We start from the raw sequence: 18,402 nt of genomic DNA, 5'->3' as shown, positions 1-18,402 counted from the left end.
AGCATAGCTTGTGTGTTAGAAGTTGGACAGGAAGCTTTAAAAAGTTATTCATTACCAACAATGGTCTTTTGAAATCAAAGCAAAATCTTTTTTTTGTTGTTGTTTTTTGGCTGCCATGCATGGCATGTGGGATCTTAATTCTGCCACCAGGGATTGAACCACATACCCTACAGTGGAAGCATGGAGTCTTAACCACTGGACTGCCAGGGAAGTCCCCACTAAATCTTTTAAAGAAATAAAGCTTTTTAATTTTCTTTGATTTATAACTGAAAGGTAATTTGTCAGTGTTTAAAAATACTTAGGCAACTGGGTGTGGGGGCAAGTGGAATGCTGCGGCAAGTTGAAGGCCCAGGACACTGTGGGGGGCAGGGATTAAAAAAGAGAAAAACATTAATCTTTTCAAAGTTTTTTCCTAATAACTAGTAATAGTCTTATCAAAGATAGATGAACTTCACTCTGTATAATGGGCTCCAGTTTCATCCATCTCATTAGAACTGATTCAAATGAATTCTTTTTAATGGCTGAGTAATATTCCATGGTGTATATGTACCACAGCTTCCTTATCCATTCATCTGCTGATGGGCATGTAGGTTGCTTCCATGTCCTGGCTATTATAAACAGTGCTGCGATGAACATTGGGATGGGGAATACGTGTAACTCTATGGCTGATTCATATCAATGTATGACAAAACCCACTGGAAAAAAAAAAAGATAGATGAACTTTTTGTGTAAATTTTTAATAATAAAATAATTATAGCAGTGCCAGATATTTGCAATGAGTGAGACCAGTTACTTAACAGAATCTCTCCTCCCTCCATAAAGTTCTATCTGTGATACTCCTGAAGGTCCTGTGTGCTTTGGCACTCAGTTCAGTTCAGTTCAGTCACTCAGTCATGTCCGACTCTTCATTACCCCATGGACCACAGCACACCAGGCCTCCCTGTCCATCACCAACTCCCAGAGTCTACTCAAACTCATCTCCATTGAGTTGGTGATGCCATCCAACCATCTCATCCTCTGTCGTGCCCTTCTCCTCCTGCCTTCAATCTTTCCCAGCATCAGGGTCTTTTCCAATGAGTCAGTTCTTCCCATCAGGTGGCCAAAGTATTGGAGCTTCAGCTTCAACATCAGTCCTTCCAATGAATATTCAGGACTGATTTCCCCTAGTGTGACTGTATTTGGAGATGGGGCCTTTAAGAAGGTAATTAAGGTTAAATGTAATCTTAATGGGACCCTAATCCGATAGAACTGGTGTTTTTATAAGAAGAGGGAGAGACATCAGAGATGCATATACACAGATAAAAGGCCACGTGAGGGCACAGTGAAGAGGCAGCCATCGTTAAAGGAAGCAGCCTTTCAAGGAGAGAGGCCTCAGGAACCAAAACTGCCCACATCTTAATACTGGACTTCCAACCTCCAGAACTGAGAAAATATATTTCTGCTGTTTAAGTCAACTAGTCCATGGTACTCCATTATGATAGCCCAAGCAGATAAATACAGATGGCTGCCAACATTCTTCCCTTGTCTGTTGTTATGTTCTCTGGCAATGGGACTTTGCACCTCCCCATTCAGAGGTGGAATCTATTTCCTCACCTCTTGAGCCTGTGCTTTGGCCAACAGCATGCAACAGAACTGCCATCACGTGAAATCTAGAGCCTAGGCCTCAAGTGACCTTGCAGCATCTGTCTGGGCCCTAGTGCAACACTGCGCTGAGCCCTCCACGTGAGGAAGCTGGTCTGGAGAATAAGAAGGAGTGGACAGAGAACCAAAGCACCCCCACTGACAGCTGGCAGCAACGCTGGACATGTGATCAAGGCCATTGAAACTTCCAGTCCAGCCTATCCTCCAGTTCATTGCAGCAACATGGTTGAGCAGAGGGAAGTCCAAGAGTGGAACCACCAGGCGATCCCAGCTCAAATTGCCTACCTACAGGATTGTGAGCAAATACACTGTTGTAATTCAAAGCTGCTATGTTTTACAGTCCTTTGTTTTGAAATAGTAACCAAGCTGACACAATATTCTTCTCTCCCTGACTAGGGCTGAGTGAACCCGATGATATTCCTAAAGGGTGAATTCTGTTTGGGCAGCCAAAGGACCATTTCTTGTCCCTAGGCCAGGGAGCTCCCACACACAGGCAGAGAAGACACTCCAGGCTTGTGACTGGGAGCTTTCCCCAGATCCAAAGTCAGTAGTCTATCACTACTCCTATCTCTTAATGTTTTTGATTATCAAATGTTTATGTCAGGGAAAGATCATTTTACATATTACTGAAGTATATAATCTTATAATATTTTGGTTCATGATGAAAATAAATCATGCATTTATTAAATTTTTAACAGAAAATCGCTTTATAATCCTACAACTTTCGAACAACTCACTGTTTATTATTATAGTCACTCATTATTATTTTAAAACACACAAATAGGGAGTTCCCTGGTTGCCTAGTGGTTAGGATTCCAGGTTTTCACTGACAGGGCCTGGGTTCAACCCCTGGTCAGGGAACTGAGATCCCACAAGCTGTGCAGCATGGCCAAAAACAAAACAAAAAAACATAGTCAGCTGTCAGGAAAATGCACAAAAAATTGCCTGGGTATTTTATTTTATTTATTTATTTTATTTTTATAATTGCCTAGGTATTTTAATATATTTACCCAAGCTATTACAGAATTCTTTCCATTACCAAGAGTAGTCAGATTTTTTTCACTTGATTTTAAACCAAATTCATTTATAATAGCCAGGACATGGAAGCAACCTAGTTGCCCATCAGCAGACGAATGGATAAGGAATCTGTGGTACATATACACCATGGAATATTACTCAGCCATTAAAAAGAATTCATTTGAATCAGTTCTAATGAGATGGATGAAACTGGAGCCCATTATACAGAGTTAAGTAAGTCAGAAAGATAAAGAACAATACAGTATACTAACGCTTGTATATGGAATTTAGAAAGATGGTAACGATAACCCTATATGCAAAACAGAAAAAGAGACATAGATGTACAGAACAGACTTTTGGACTCTGTGGGAGAAGGCGAGGGTGGGATGTTTTGAGAGAGCAGCATCGAAACATGTATATTATCAAGGGTGAAACAGATCACCAGCCCAGGTTGGATGAACGAGACAAGTGCTTGGGGCTGGTGCACTGGGAAGACCCAGAGGGATGGGGTGGGGAGGGAGGCGGGAGGGGGGATCGGGATGGGGAATACCTGTAAATCCATGGCTGATTCATGTCAATGTATGGCAAAAACCACTACAATATGTAAAGTAATTAGCCTCCAACTAATAAAAATAAATGGAAAAAAAATTCATATTGTTAATCTCCATCAGCAACTTGTTGGCAATTGTGTGAGAGGAAATCCCTTCGTATGACTTCTGCCAAACTTTCAAAAACATTCTCTAATGAATGTTATTAAAAAGGTCTTTGATTTCTCTGCCCAAATGAGCACTGAATTTCAGGCTAGGATTTTCCATGCCACATTTTGATTAAGCAGTGAATAGGTTTGTTTTTGATCAACATAAAGGCTTACATGCTAACAATAATATCTTGAGATATAAACTCTCAGCTTCCAGCCTTTAGATTCCTCAAATTTATTCCCTGTGGTCAAGTGACATTTTTCATTCAGTAAAGTGATATCATAGTAATCTTTGTAAAACCTTCATTGAAATAGGAAACTGAAACACATTCCTACTTGACAGAGGAAAAGCTGAACCACAAGGATAAGAAGCCTTTAGAAACTCAGCTAATGCTATGAGATGGCTCTTCTCAGACAAACACGTGTGTATATACTTTACAGGCACACTCACACAGATAGATGTGTGCATATTTGTGTGGATGTAGAACCATAGATTGGTCAGGGGCCTCAAGGGGTAAAGCCTAATTTTGTGGACTGATCGAAGTGATTGGACACCCCATCCTCGATACCAAATTATTTTAAAATAATTCAATGAGGATTTCACACAAGAATTTGAGATTCCATCTTAGGCAGGAGAGGAACACCTGTAAAATTTATGGACTGTATTAGATCTGTCCAATCAGAATTCATTTATTCAAGAAACATTTTTATTAAGATATAATTGACATATAACATTATATTATTTTCAGGCATACAATATAATGATTGGATATTTGTATACATTGAAAAATGATCACCACAATAAATCAGTTACCATTTGTCACTACGTAAAATTATGAAATGTTTTTTCTTGGGATGAGAACTTCTAAGATTTACTTTTAAGATTTTACTTTTAGCAACTTTCAAACATGCAATACAATATTATTGATTATAGTCACCATGCTGTACATTTTATCCCTATGACTTATTTGTTTTATAACCGGAAGTTCATACCTCTTGACCTCCTTTGTCCACCCTCCAACCTCCAGTCCCTCTGGCAACCACTTATCTATTCTCTGTATCTGTGAGTTGAGTTTGGTTTGGTTTGTTCATTTTGTTTATCAGACTCCACATATATGGGAAATCATACAGTATTTGTCTTTCTGTCTGACTTTTTTAACTTAGCATAATACCCTTAAGGTCCATCCATGTTGTTGCAAATAGCAAGATTTCATTCTTTATGGCTGAGTAATAGTCCATTGTGTATATATGTACCACATCTTCTTTATCCACTCATCCATCGATAGACAATTAGATTGTTTCCATGTCTTGGCTATTGCAAATAATGCTGCAGTTAACAGAGGCATGTATATATCTTTTCAAATCAGTGTTCTCGTTTTGGAATTGCTGATTCTAATTTTAATTTTTTGAGAAACTTCCATATGATTTTCCATAGTGGCTGCACCAATTTACATCCCCACGAATGGTGCAGGAGAAGGGAATGACAGAGATGAGGTGGTTGGATGGCATCACCGACTCGATGGACATGGGTTTGGGTGGACTCCGGGAGTTGGTGATGGACAGGGAGGCCTGGCATGCTGTGGTTCATGGGGTCGCAAAGATTCGGACACGACTGAGCAACTGAAATGAACTGAACTGAAAAATAGTGCACAAGGGTTCCCTTTTTTCCACATCCTCACCAACACTTGTTCTTTCTTGTCTTAAAAAAAATTTTTTTTTTTGATGGGATCTTAGTTCCCTAACCAGGGATTGAACTCACACCCCCTGCGGGGGAAGGACAGAGTCTTTTTTTTTTTTTTTTTTGGAAGGACAGAGTCTTAACCACTGGACTGCCAGGGAAGTCCATATTTCTTGTCTTTTTGATGATAAGCATTCTGACAGATGTGAGTGAGGTGGTATCTCATTATGGTTTTGATTTGCATTTCCCTGATGATTAGTGATGTTGAGCATCCTTTCATATACCTGTTGGCCATCTGTATCTCTTCTTTAGAAAAATGTCTATTCAAATCTTCTTCCCATTTTTAAATTGGATTGTTTGGTGTTTTGCTATTGAGTTGTATAAATTCTTTATATATTTGGGTATTAACCCTTTATCAGATATGTAATTTGCAAATATTTTCTCCCATTTCATAGGTTGAATTTTTCATTTTGTTGATGGTTTCCTTTATTGTGCAGAAGCTTTTAGTTTGATGTAGTCCCACTTGTTAATTTTTGCTTTTGGAGTCAGATCCAAAAAGTCATTTCCAAAACTGATGTCAAGGACTTACTACCTTTGTTTTCTTCTAGAAGTTTTATGGTTTCAGGCCTTACATTTCTTCAATCCATTTGAGTTAATTTTTGTGTGTAGTGTAAGATATTAGTCTAGTTTCATCTTTTGCTTGTGGATATCCAGTTTTCCCAACACCATTTACTGAAGAGACTCTCCTTTCCCCATCTTATATTCTTAGGTCCTTTGTCATGAATTAATTGAGTGTATATGTGTGGGTTTATTTCCGGGCTCACTATTCTGTTTCATTGATCTATGTATCTATTTTATACCACAATCAAGTTAGGTAACACACTCGTCACCTCATAGAAGTTACTCTGTGTGTGTGTATCTGTGTGTGGTGAGAATATTTAAGATCTACTCTCTTAGTAAATTTCAAATATTACAGTACAATAGTGTTACTATTGCCACCACACCACTGTACATTAGATCTCTAGAACTTATTCATCTCATAATTGGACATTTATACCCTTTGATCAACATCTCCCCATTTTTCCCAGTGACCCCTTCCCTCCCTCCAGCCCCTAGCACCCACTAACTCATTCTAAAAACATCATTACAGCATTGTGTCTTTTAAAGTCCAGTTAATGGGACTTCCCTGATGGTCTAGTGGTTAAGACTGCATGCTTCCAATGCAGGGGGCTTGGGTTCAGTCCCTGGTCGGGGAACTAAAATCCCACATGCCATGTGGTGTGGCAAAAAAGAAGAAGGCAAGTTCTAAAATCCAGTTAACTATGTTTCCTAAACTCGGCTAACTCAGCAAAAATGAAGGATTTCTGAGTCTCAATAACTTGATTCTGTTTTAGGCACCGAATCAAGCATTTCCCTGCTTGAGTAGATCTGATCTGGTCACTTGCACACAGGGAAATTTAGGACCTTAAACACCAAATCTTCCCTTTTATTAGAACATGAATCTTCAGCCAGTGAGGGGAGGTGATAATTAAACCAACCAGAGCACCATCAGCCTCACTTTCTCAAGTCTCATGGTTAGGTTTCTGGAGTGCGTCCTTGTAGCCATGAATTTGACATTTCAGGATGAGTTTCCCTTTTGGTCATTTCTGAAACAAAGTTATTTGCCATCTGATGGCCTGCAACTATAGTTACCATCTACTGGTTTGGTCAGTTGTCACCGATAGCTGAGCACGATGTCTTCTTGGTTCACCCTTAGTTGACTCAAGTTTGCAGAGCCAAAGTGAATTGGATCTCAGACTGAATCCTTGCCTCCATATAACAGCTCTGTCCCATGTTTAATACAGGGGATTGATCTGATGAATTACTCAGACATCTCTACTCCCCGAGATGTCTCTTGAACATTTGTTGTTCAAAGTGTTCTGCCTCATACGTTATATACATTCTCTCCTTTTACCCTCACGACCAACCCACAAGGTAGCTACTTTTGTCCACATATTACAAATGAGGAAACTGAAATTCGGAGAATTTAGGGGACCGGTTTGCTAAAGGTCACAGAGCCAGTGCAAATAAAGCTGAGCAGTGTCTTCTAAAATGTAGCCCCCAGTTCCCCTATCCCCTCACCTCATTCATCTATCAACCTCCTATTGATCCTTTGGATTTTAGCTGAAACATCTCTTTCCTTCCTTGACACCCTGAGTTCAGCTTCTGTGCTTCTCCTGTGGGCTCCCGGGGCCCCCAGACTTACCCCATCATCCCTCCTCTGTAATCCCTAAGTGGCCAAGAGATTTGTGGCTTGATTTTATAGTTTTAAGCATGTAGGAGATATTTAAGAAATAGCTGTAGGAACTTAGAAAATAAACTCATGATTGCCAAGGGGAAGGGATAGTTAAGGACTTTGGGAAGGTCATGTGTATATTGCCATATTTAAAATGGATAACCAACAAAGACCTATTGTATAGCACAGAGAACTCTGCTCAATGTTATGTGCCAACCTGGATGGGAGGAGGCTTGGGGGAGAATGGATACATGTGTATGTATGGCTGAGTCCCTTCCCTGTTCACCTAAAAGTATCACAACATTGTTAATCAGCTATACCCCAATACAAAGTGTTTTTGGTCTTAAAAAATAACAAAATAAAATTAAAAAACAGGAATGTGAAAAAAAAGAAATAGTTGTGGGATGAGTAAATAAATGAATACGTGAGCAGGCCAATCCCCAGGTTTCCACAAAACCCCATCATCTCCCATAAGACACAGTAAGCCCAGTGCTGAACCCTCTAGGGTAGGGGGAGATGTATAGAGATTAATGAGTTCTGCCTTTGTGGTTTTACTGCTAGTTAGAGAGACAATTCAGAAAATAATGATTGATAATGCAGTGTTCTCTGAGCTAGAGATAGAGTGGATAGAGGCCAGTTGAGGCAGGAAAATCAACTGATGTCATTGGCAAAGAGGCAAACAAAAGTCTGGTTCATCCAAATTCGTTTCTCAGTCCAAATATGAAAACAATCACATGAATATAAAGTATGAACTTGGGGGGTGGGGTTTTCCTGGTGGCTCAGTGGTAAAAAGTTCTCCTGCCAATGTTGGAGACACAGGTTCAGTCCCTGGTCTGGGAAGATCCCACATGTTATGGAACAACTAAGCCCATGCACCACAACTATTGAACCCACACTCTACAGTCTGGGAGCTGCAACTACTGAACCCACGTGTTGCAACTACTGAAGCCCATGCACACTAGAGCCCATGCTCCACAACAAGAGAAGCTACCATGATGAGAAGCCCACACACCACAACTAGAGAGTAGCCCCCACTCACCACAATGAGAGAAAAGCCCTCACAGCAACAAAGACCTCACAGCCATAAATAAATAACATTTTTTACAAATATTTTTTAAAAATAATGAACTGGGGAATCAAGCCTGATACCTTTATGGTCAGATGTGGATGAATAGGCTAAATACACTCTTACCTGTGAGTGATATATTATCTATTATACAGTGTGTGTGCACTCAGTCATGTCCAACTCTGTGCGATCCCATGGACTGTAGCCCACCAGGCTCCTCTGTCCATGGGATTCTGCAGGCAAGAATACTGGAGTGGGTTGCCATGCCCTCCTCTAGGAGATCTTCCCTGACCCAAGGATCAAACCCACTTCTCTTTAGTCTCCTGCATCAGCAGGTGGGTTCTTTACCACTACCACCACCTGGGAAGCCCTTATCTCCCACACAGATGAGCAATTCTTAAATTGTCTTTGATGGTATTTATTTGACACAAGTAATTCTTGTCATTCAACATTTTTTCTCTTTTTTTTCTCTTTTGGTTCTTTGTATGGGCAAAGAGGAGACATGAAGACTACCCAAAACCTGACCCTAGCCTGCTGGTGAGTCCCTGGCTTTCTGGTTTGGGTGACAGCTGCAGATAAGTCTCACTGCTCCTCCTGCTTGCCAAGGCCCTATGTATGCCCTTCATACTCTGGTAAGAGAGAAGAAATCAGTGCCTCTGAGCCAAGGCAGAAGCTCTGTAATTTGCAACTGTCATCACCTTTTTCAGAGTGACCTCCTAATAGGTGCCTCTTGGCAATGCCTGGGCTTAAGAAGAGATTCCTGCTGCCACCTTCTGGGAAAGTGAATAACCGAAGTCAATGTTTGATTGGAATTCAAGGGGAAACTGAATTGGGATCTTGCTGAAGATTCATCCTTTTGATTAATTCCTTTACTCACCATTGGACCTTTGTTTGATATCTTCACAGTAGAAATAGCATCTATTTCAGGCCTTTATCAACCAACTCATTCAACCTCTTAGTTCTTCATTGATTCTGAAGAGATTAGAAGTTGTTTTTCAAAATATGTATTAAATACCTTTTTGCATATGCCAGTTTCCCAGGCAATGCAGAAGGATAATGAAACAGTCATGGCCTCTCTTCTCCAGAAATTTCTCACTGAGAAAAGGGCACAGGGGTACAAGATACAGGACAGAACTGAGGTGAACTGATACAGGTAGAAAGTTATTTCCCTTTAACATATTCTGACCAGAGACACATATATTTTGAAAACAAGGTGAAGAAAGGGTAGAAAGCAAGGAACGAGGCCATCAGAAAACAAAATTTAATGGAAGCAGTTGAGATGAAATCCCACATAGTTAATTAAACAAGGCCCCTTTAGGCAAGAGTCCAAATTTTCCTACATTGTATTTTTTCTGTCATTATCATCATTTTTTTTTACTGTTACATTGCATGTTAATTACTTCTTGGCAGCTGCTGCCTAAATAATGTCTTGGTAGCTGCCCCTGGCTCTGATTCCTCTGTATCCAGAATTGTTGTTCCTTTTTCTGTGTGGGGACACAGGAGAAGGATAACCCTGGGCTACATAGCTGAAAACAAATTGAACACATAAATTCCACTTTCTTAGAAGCCCCCTCAGCCCTGGGAGGGGGGTTGCTGCTGCCCCCAGGACACTTTGGTAGGGCGCTGGGTACCTCCTGGCTCAATTTCTTCTTCTTTTCCCATTTCTTCCTCACTTCACTCCTCCAAGATTGTCTCTTGTCACTTCATTTAAGCAATGGCACAAAACCAAACTTTCAGCTATTATTACTATTTTTCCTATTGTTCTTTCAGCAGGATCCAGTCTTCTGCAAAGTTTGCCATTTTTTAGAGACAATATGGAGACTATTGGTTACTTTTTTATAAATGTTATCATTTATTTATTATAAATTTTATGCACATTTTAAAGTATAATTTAACATGGACTCTAGTCAAATTTTTGATGGACTAATGAATCTCCTCCTCCCCTCCACCCAAAACAGGTATGGCCATGTATGTACACATGTGAGAGGGGGTAGATGTTGGCCAACCTTCAATTTACCAAGTTAGTGCTTGCTTTGGCAGCACATATGCTAAAACTGGAATGATGCAGAGAAGATTAGCATGGCCCCTGCTCAAGAATTACATGCAAATTCATGAAGCAGTCCATATTTTTTTCTTGTATTTGCCATTACACCACCTCCGGATGAGATGGGGGAACACTCTTTCTTTAATTTTGAAATTGTATTTGGAATTTATTATTGCTGTGTACTAAGAACTTGGCCTAAATAAAATCCTACAAGGTATATTCACACAAAAAATTTTTTTTACCAAGTTAGAACCTTAGCAATCTAACAGAGCCTGAATTTCGAACTATTCTTGCCATTTTTTTGTGAAAAAAGAAAAAAATTTCACATTAGGGAAAAAAAGGAGAAAGGACCTAATCTCAGAATCTAGCCATGTCATCTTCTGGAGTTCCAGAGATCCAGAGAAGGAAGCGAGAATGGAGGTGAAGATGTCAAAGACTGAGCAGGAAGGAGAGAAGAAAAGTAAAGAAAATTCCACTTTTCCAGATCTTGTAGTACCAGATCATCTGCCAGAAAGATAAAGGAAACAAGCCTGGGGGCTAGTCATAAAACTTTGGAAGATCTTTTAAGGGAAATGGGAATTTCTTCCCAAAGGCAAACAAAAGATCTTTTGGATAGTATTAAGGCCCAACAGCACCTGTGATCCCTTCTTGTTTAAGAAATTGCTGCGGCAGCACCTCACTAGTTATTGGTGATGATTTGGAGGGAAACAGAGAGCACAGAAACCATGGCCTGGAAAAATCTGATTTCAAGTCAAGAAAATGAAATATTTTGTTGTGAAGAACCCTAGAAGAGCATCTCACAATGCTAATAGTAGGTCCTTGAGGAAGTCACCAGTTTTGGTCCAGAGAACTGTGGTGACTGCACCATGCCCTCAGCCCTGGTTTCTCATCTGGTTTATCTTCCAAGCACACACTGTGGTTGGTGTTGCTACGGCTGCCAGGGCAAGATAATAAAGCCCGTCTGTCTCCCCTGAGTCTGTACATGTATTTTATAGCTTCATCAAGGTATAATTTACATATCATAAAATTCACCCATTGTAAGTGTACAATTCAATGATTTTTAAATAAATTGACAGAATCATACAACTATCATCATGAACCAGTTTCAGAGGTTTTTCATCAAACCCAAAATTTCCCTCAAGCCCACCTGTAGTCACTTCCCACTCCCAATTCCCAGCCCTAGGCAAGTCCCTGTGGATACCATTTCTGGACATTTCACATAAATGGAATCATAATGTGTAGGCCTTTCTGTCTGGCTCCCTTCACTCTCTATAAGATTTCTGAGGTTCATCAATGTTGTAGTATATATCAGTATTTTGTTCCTTTTTATTGCTGACAGTAATACATTCCTTGGATATACCATGTTTTGTTTATCCATTCACCAGTATTGGACATATGGATACTTCCTAGACTTTCATTATTATGAATCAGTTCAGTTCACTTCAGTCGCTCAGTTGTGTCCGACTCGGTGACCACATGGACTGCAGCACGCCAGGCTTCCCTGTCCATCACCAACTCCCAGAGCTTGCTCAAACTCATGTTCATCAAGTCAGTGATGTCATCCAACCATCTCATCCTTTATTGTCCCCTTCTCCTCCTGCCTTCAATCTTTCCCAGCATCAGGATCTTTTCCAATGAGTCAGTTCTTCGCATTGGATGACCAAAGTATTGGAGTTTCAGCTTCAGCATCAGTCCTTCCAATGAATATTCAGGACTGATTTCCTTTAGGATTGATTGGTTGGATCTCCTTGCAGTCCAAGGGACTCTCAAGAATCCTCTCCAAAACCACAGTTCAAAAGCATATTTATGAATAATGCTGCTATAAATGATGGACTTCCTGGGTGGTCCAGTGGTAAAGAATCTGCCTGCCAATACAGGGACACAGGTTCGATCCCTGGTCCAAGAAGATCCTGCATGCCACAGGGCTGTTTACCATTACTAGAGAATCCTTGAGTAGCAATAAAACTAAGACCTAAGGCAACAAAATAAATAAATAAATAGTAAAAAAAAAATAGGTTAAATTATTCACATACAAGTCTTTGTGTGAACATATTTTTATTCTCTTGAGTAGATTCCTAGGAGTGAAATTTCTGGGTTGTATGAGGGTAGCTCAGCTGGTAAAGAATCTGCCTGGAATGCAAGAGACCCTGGTTTGATTCCTGAGTTGGGAAGTTCCCCTGGAGAAGGGTATGGCAACCCACTCCAGTATTCTTGTCTGGAGAATCCCCATGGACAGAGGAGCCTTGTGGACTACAATCTATGGGATTGCAAAGAGTCAGGCATGACAGAGTCACTAAGCGTGACAACAACATGATTAGTTTATTAATAAATTTTCAAGAAACCTGTCAAACTTCTTTCCAAATGACTGTACCATTTAAAATTCCCATCAGTGATGCATGAGAGTTCTAGTTTCTCCACATTTGTGCCAACACTTGGTATTATCTGCCTTTTTGGTAATAGCCATTCTAAAGCCATTTGGAATGTAGTAACATCTTATTGTGGTTTCAATTTGCATTTCCTTAATGACTCATGAGGCTGAGTATCTACATTTTCATTTGCTTATTAGCCATTCCTATACCTTCTTTGGTGAAATGTGTACTCAAATCCTTTGCCAATTTTTAAATTGGCCTGTCTTCTTACTGAGTTTGAAGAGTTCTTTGTATTTTCCAGATATAAGTCCTTTATCAGACATGTGATTTGAAAATATTTTCTTCCAGTCTATGGTTTGTCTTTTCTTTTTTTTTTTTTTGTCTTTTTTTTGAGAAAAGTTTATTTTTGTTTTATAATATTCATTGGAAATACACTGGAAGAGTATATATCAAGTCTTCAACGGTGGTTATTCTGGAGCAATAGAAGTTTTAGGTAGTAAACTTTTTACTCTTCTTGCTAAATATTTCTGTAATTAATTTTTTTCATTTTAATGGCTATTACTTTTTTATTTTTAAAATTTATATTTAATTGGAAGATAATTGCTTTACAATGTTGTGTTGGTTTCTGCCATACAACTACATAAATCATTCATAAGTATACAGATGTCCCCTCCCTCTTGAACCTCCCTCCCAAACCCCACCCCATCTCACCCCTCTAGATTGTCACAGAGCACAGGGTTGAGCTCCCTGTGTTATACAGCAATCTTATTGCTGTATTCCCATTAGCTAACTAACTTTTTTATTTTTAAAAAACAGGAAATGCTTCATAAATTTGCATGCCATCTTTGTGCAGAGGACATGCTAATCTTTTCTGTATTGTTCCAGTTTTACTATATGTATGTGCTGCTGAAGCAAGCACTGTCTTTTCATTTTCTTAACCATGTCTTTTGAAGTACAAACATTTTAAATTTAAAAGATGTCCAATTTATCAACTTTTTTCTTTCACTGAATTATCTTAGTACATTTGTTGAAATAATTGACCATAAATGTTCAGTTCAGTTGCTCAGTCGTGTCCGACTCTTCGACCCCATGGAATGCAGCACACCAGGCTTCCCTGTCCATCACCAACTCCCAGGGCTTGCTCAAACTCATATCCATTGAGTCAGTGATGCCATCCAGCCATCTCATCCTCTGTCATCCCCTTCTCCTTCCGCCTTCAATCTTTCCCAGCATTAGGGTCTTTTCCAATGAGTCAGTTCTTTGCATCAGGTGCCCAAAGTATTGGAGTTTCAGCTTTAGCATCAGTCCTTCCAGTGAATACTCAGGATTGATTTCCTTTAGGATTGACTGGTTGGATCTCCTTGCAGTTCAAGGGGCTCTCAAGAGTCTTCTCCAACCCAACAGTTCAAAAGCATCAATTCTTTGGCGCTCAGCTTTCTTTATAGTCCAACTCTCACATTCATATATCACTACTAGAAAAACCATAGTTTTGACTAGATGGACCTTTGTTGGCAAAGTAATGTCTCTGCTTTTTAATACACTGTTGTAGTGCATGGACTTAGTTGTCCTGCAGCATGTGGAATCTTCCTAGAGCAGGGATTGAATCGGTGCCCCCTGCATTGGCAGGTGGATTCTTAACCACTGGGCCACCAGGGAAGTCCTCTAGTGGTTATTTTTAAAAGGATGTCTTAGGATACTATTTTCTACATATAGGACCATATTGTTTATGAATGAAGATAGCTTTACTTGGTGGTGGTGTTGATTGTACTAGCTAGAATCTCCACTACAGTGTTAAATGGAGATGGCAAGAGCAGACATCTTCACCTTATTCCTGACACTAATGAAATGATCTTTTCCTTCATTTCAAATAAGAAGTTTTAGCGACTTCCCTAGTGGTCCAGTGGTTAAGACTCCACACTTCCAATGTAGATGATGTGGGTTCAATTCCTGGTTAGGAAACTAAGATCCCACAGGCTGCAAGGTACAGCCAAAAGAAAAGAAGCTCTATGCAAAGATATTTTGATGATGCTTGCACAGTGACAAGAGGTTTGTTAAAAATATCTTTTTCCATTTTTATGTTAGTATTTAGAAATCTTTTTAAGAATTGCATATTAGTTGGCTTCTGCTGCATAAGAAACAGCCCCAAAACATAGTGACTTAAAACAGTAAACATTAAATTACTTCCCAAGATTCTGTGGGTCAGCTGGGTGGTTGTTCTGGTGTAGGTAGGCCAACTCAGTTGGTGTTGGAGGGTACCAGATGGTGTCGCTCACACATGTGGCAGTTGACAAGCTGGTAAGTATAAAAGAGGCCTCTGCTGACCTGGTTCACCTCATTCTGTTAGGCTAGCCTGGGTTTAGGGTTCCCAAGAACAGCATATGTAAGCATACCTCAAGCCTCTGCTTTCATCACATTTGCTACTGTCCTATGGGCCAGAGCAAGTCCTAAAGTAGCTTAGATTCACGGGGTGAAGAAATACTCACCTCTTGATGGGAGGGGTTGTGAAGTCGCATTACACAGGAGCATGGAAGCAGGGAATAGTGGAGAATTAGGACCTTTTCCACAATCTACCACACATAGGTTTGATTTCTAACCATTAAATACTTAGAGGCCTCTGGGTGTCACTTACATTGATTATGAATTTTGTTTGTCAACAAAGTGTCCAGATATAAAACCTATAGTTTAACTAAACTATTATTGATTATGCTTTGCATAAATTAATTTTTTCTTCAAATTATCTGATCTTAAGTATGAGGCTGAGTTGGAGCATAAAGAAGAGACTGCTAGGTGTTCTCTCACTTCCCTCTAAGGTCTCATTCTGATCAGAGGTAACCATCCTGAGAAAACAAAGACCTGCACTTCAGAGGCAAACTGTGAGGCTAATTGGGGCATGCAGATGGGGCTGAAGCTTCCAGTAACTTCACCCTAAGGCTCACATGGGTGTTGGCCTGAACTCTCACAGGGCTCTCAGCATTCATTTCTATGGTAGCAAGAAATACTCTTACTTTGCAAGGTGCAGTGAAGCTAAAGAATTTACCCTTGGCTCAGTTGGGTATTATATAAATTATTTTAAGAACTGTGTATTAGTGGTGCTGGCAGGTTGCAAGAGCAGAACCACATACAACACTCACCAGTTGGACTGAGGGTGGGCAAGGGTCCAGAGAGGGTGCTGGCTCAGGTGCGTTGTTGAACAGGAATGAGCTGTGGTTGGCCTTGGGCTGCTCAACCAACCAGAAGAAGTAGCTACTGCAGGCGCCCCACTAGCAATTTGAGACCACCCTGACCATTTTTTTTCCAAGAAACCAACATTCCCAACAGCCACCACTGTTGCCAGATAATGTGTACCCCTAGCAAACCCCTGCCACATCACCAAACTTCCCTGAGGGAAATCAACAAGAACTCAGTAAATGGAGAGGTATGCTGTGTTCCATGACTGGAAGACTCAATGCAGGAAAGATGTCAGTTCTTCCCAAATTGATCAAAATTTTTACTGCAATACCTATCAAAATCCCAGCCAGGGTTTATGTAGTTTTAGATAAACTGATTCTAAAATTTATACAGAAGGACAAAGGAACTAGAATGTGTGTGTGTGTGTGTATGCTAAGTTGCTTCAGTCACGTCCAACTCGTTGCAACCCTATGGACTTTAGCCTGCTAGGCTCCTCTGTCCAGGCAAGAACACTGGAATGGGTTGCCGTGCTCTTCTCCAGGGGATCTTCCTGACCCAGGGATCGAACTAGCGTCTCTTATATTTCCTGCATTGGCAGCTGGGTTCTTTACCACCAGCGCCCCTGGGAAGCCCAAAAGAATTTAGAAAAGGAAGAACAAAGTTGGAGGAATCGCACTACTCAATTTTAAGAATTTCGTTAAAACTACAGTATTCAAGACAATGTGGTATTTACAAATGTTCAGACACTTAGACCAATGGAGCAAAAGAGAGGGTTTAGAAATAGACTCACACAAATGCTGACTTTTGACGGAGTTGCATAAGAAATTCAATGAAAGCAGGACAGTCTTTTCCAAAAGTAGTGTTGCTGCTGCTGCTGCTGCTGCTAAGTCACTTCAGTCGTGTCCGACTCTGTGCGACCCCATAGATGGCAGCCCACCAGGCTCCGCCATCCCTGGGATTCTCCAGGCAAGAATACTGGAGTGAGTTGCCATTTCCTTCTCCAATGCATGAAAGTGAAAAGTGAAAGTGAAGTTGCTCAGTCGTGTCCAACTCTTCACGACCCCATGGACTGCAGCCTACCAGACTCCTCCGTCCATGGGATTTTCCAGGCAAGAGTACTGGAGTATGCTGCCATTGCCTTCTCCAACAGTAGTGTTAGAACAGTTAGTAATCCATGTGCGAAAAATGAATCTTGATGGAAACCTCAAACTTTAAAAAAAAATTAACAAAAGCAGATTATAGTAATAAATGTTAAACATAAAACTATCAAACTCTTAAAAGGAAACATGGAAGAAGAGCTTGGTAACCAAGGATTAGGGGAAGAGTTCTTAGACTTGACATGAAATACCTGATCCATAACAGAAAAATGATTAAATTTGACCTTACCAAAATTAAAAACTTTTGCTCTTTGAAAGACACGGCTAAAAGAATGAACAGAATGAAGTTATGACTAGGAGAAAGTATTTGCAAATCACATGTCATGCAAAGAACTTGTATTTGGAATATGTAAAGGACTGTTGAAGCTCAACAAAAAAATGAAGCCCAGTTTTTAAAATGGGGAGAAGATTTGAATAGATATATCAGCAAACAGACTATAAGGTGGGATATGAACACATAAAAAGATGTTCAAGGGACTTCCAGTAGTTAAAAATTCACCTGCCAAGGCAGGGGACATGGATTCTATCCCTGCTCTGGGAAGATCACACATGCCACAGGGCAACTAAGCCCATGGGCCACAATTACAGAGCCCACGCTCTAGAGTCTGAATGCAACAACTACTGAAGTCCACACACCTAGATCCCGTTCTCTACAAGAGAAGCTGTTGCAAATGAGAAGCCTGTACACCACAATGCAGAATAGTCCCACCTGCTGCAACTAGAGAAAGTCCATGAGCAGCAATGAAGACCCAGTGTAAACAAAATTAAATTATAAATTTTTTAAAAATTGAAACTACTCTAAAAACTATGACCGTGTGTATGGACAGTATAAACTATGTATCTGTTAAAAAAAAAAAAAAAGATATTCAACCTCATTACCATGAAGGAAATGCAGATTACCACCATGATGGGATGTGCTATGTGCTGTGCTTAGTCGCTCAGTCATGTCTGACTCTGTGTGACCCCATGGACTGTAGTCCGCCAGGCTCCTGTGTCCATGGGATTCTCTAGGCAAGAATACTGGGGTGGGTTGCCATGCTCTCTTCCCAGAAATCTTCTCAACCCAGGGATCGAACCCAGGTCTCCCACATTGCAGATGGAGTCTTTACTGTCTGCACCACCAGGGAAGCCCAAGAATACTGGAGTGGGTAGCCTATACCTTCTCCAGGGAAACTTCCCAACCCAGGAATCAAACCAGAGTCTCCTGCCTTGCAGGTGGATTCTTTACCAGCTGAGCTACCTGGGAAGCCCCCTGTGATGGAATACACAAGTTATAATGAATAATTAAAT

General features: G+C 40.4%; 1 long non-coding RNA gene and 2 other non-coding genes across 5 annotated transcripts in view; 2 read left to right on the top strand and 1 right to left on the bottom strand.

The window, feature by feature from the left end:
• The window catches only part of LOC136154802 (uncharacterized), a 184,444-nt gene that overhangs the window by 145,903 nt on the left and 20,139 nt on the right, over window positions 1–18,402 (top strand). For 2 of the 3 annotated variants that reach the window (XR_010660516.1, XR_010660517.1), the window contains one exon: window positions 8,870–9,006. This is a non-coding gene — a long non-coding RNA (uncharacterized lncRNA). The remainder of the gene's footprint in view (window positions 1–8,869; window positions 9,007–18,402) is intronic. The other variant, XR_010660518.1, reaches the window with a different exon arrangement.
• On the top strand, window positions 10,399–10,505 carry LOC136154882 (U6 spliceosomal RNA). Its single transcript, XR_010660588.1, has one exon. It is a non-coding gene; the product is annotated as a U6 spliceosomal RNA (small nuclear RNA).
• LOC136154899 (U6 spliceosomal RNA) lies at window positions 13,596–13,704 on the bottom strand. The gene has a single exon (XR_010660602.1). It is a non-coding gene; the product is annotated as a U6 spliceosomal RNA (small nuclear RNA).

The sequence above is a fragment of the Muntiacus reevesi genome, chromosome X (genome assembly GCF_963930625.1).
Source record: "Muntiacus reevesi chromosome X, mMunRee1.1, whole genome shotgun sequence".
Taxonomy (NCBI): domain Eukaryota; kingdom Metazoa; phylum Chordata; class Mammalia; order Artiodactyla; family Cervidae; genus Muntiacus; species Muntiacus reevesi.
Note: the sequence above shows the minus strand (reverse complement) of the source record. Positions and strands in the feature narration are given on the sequence as shown.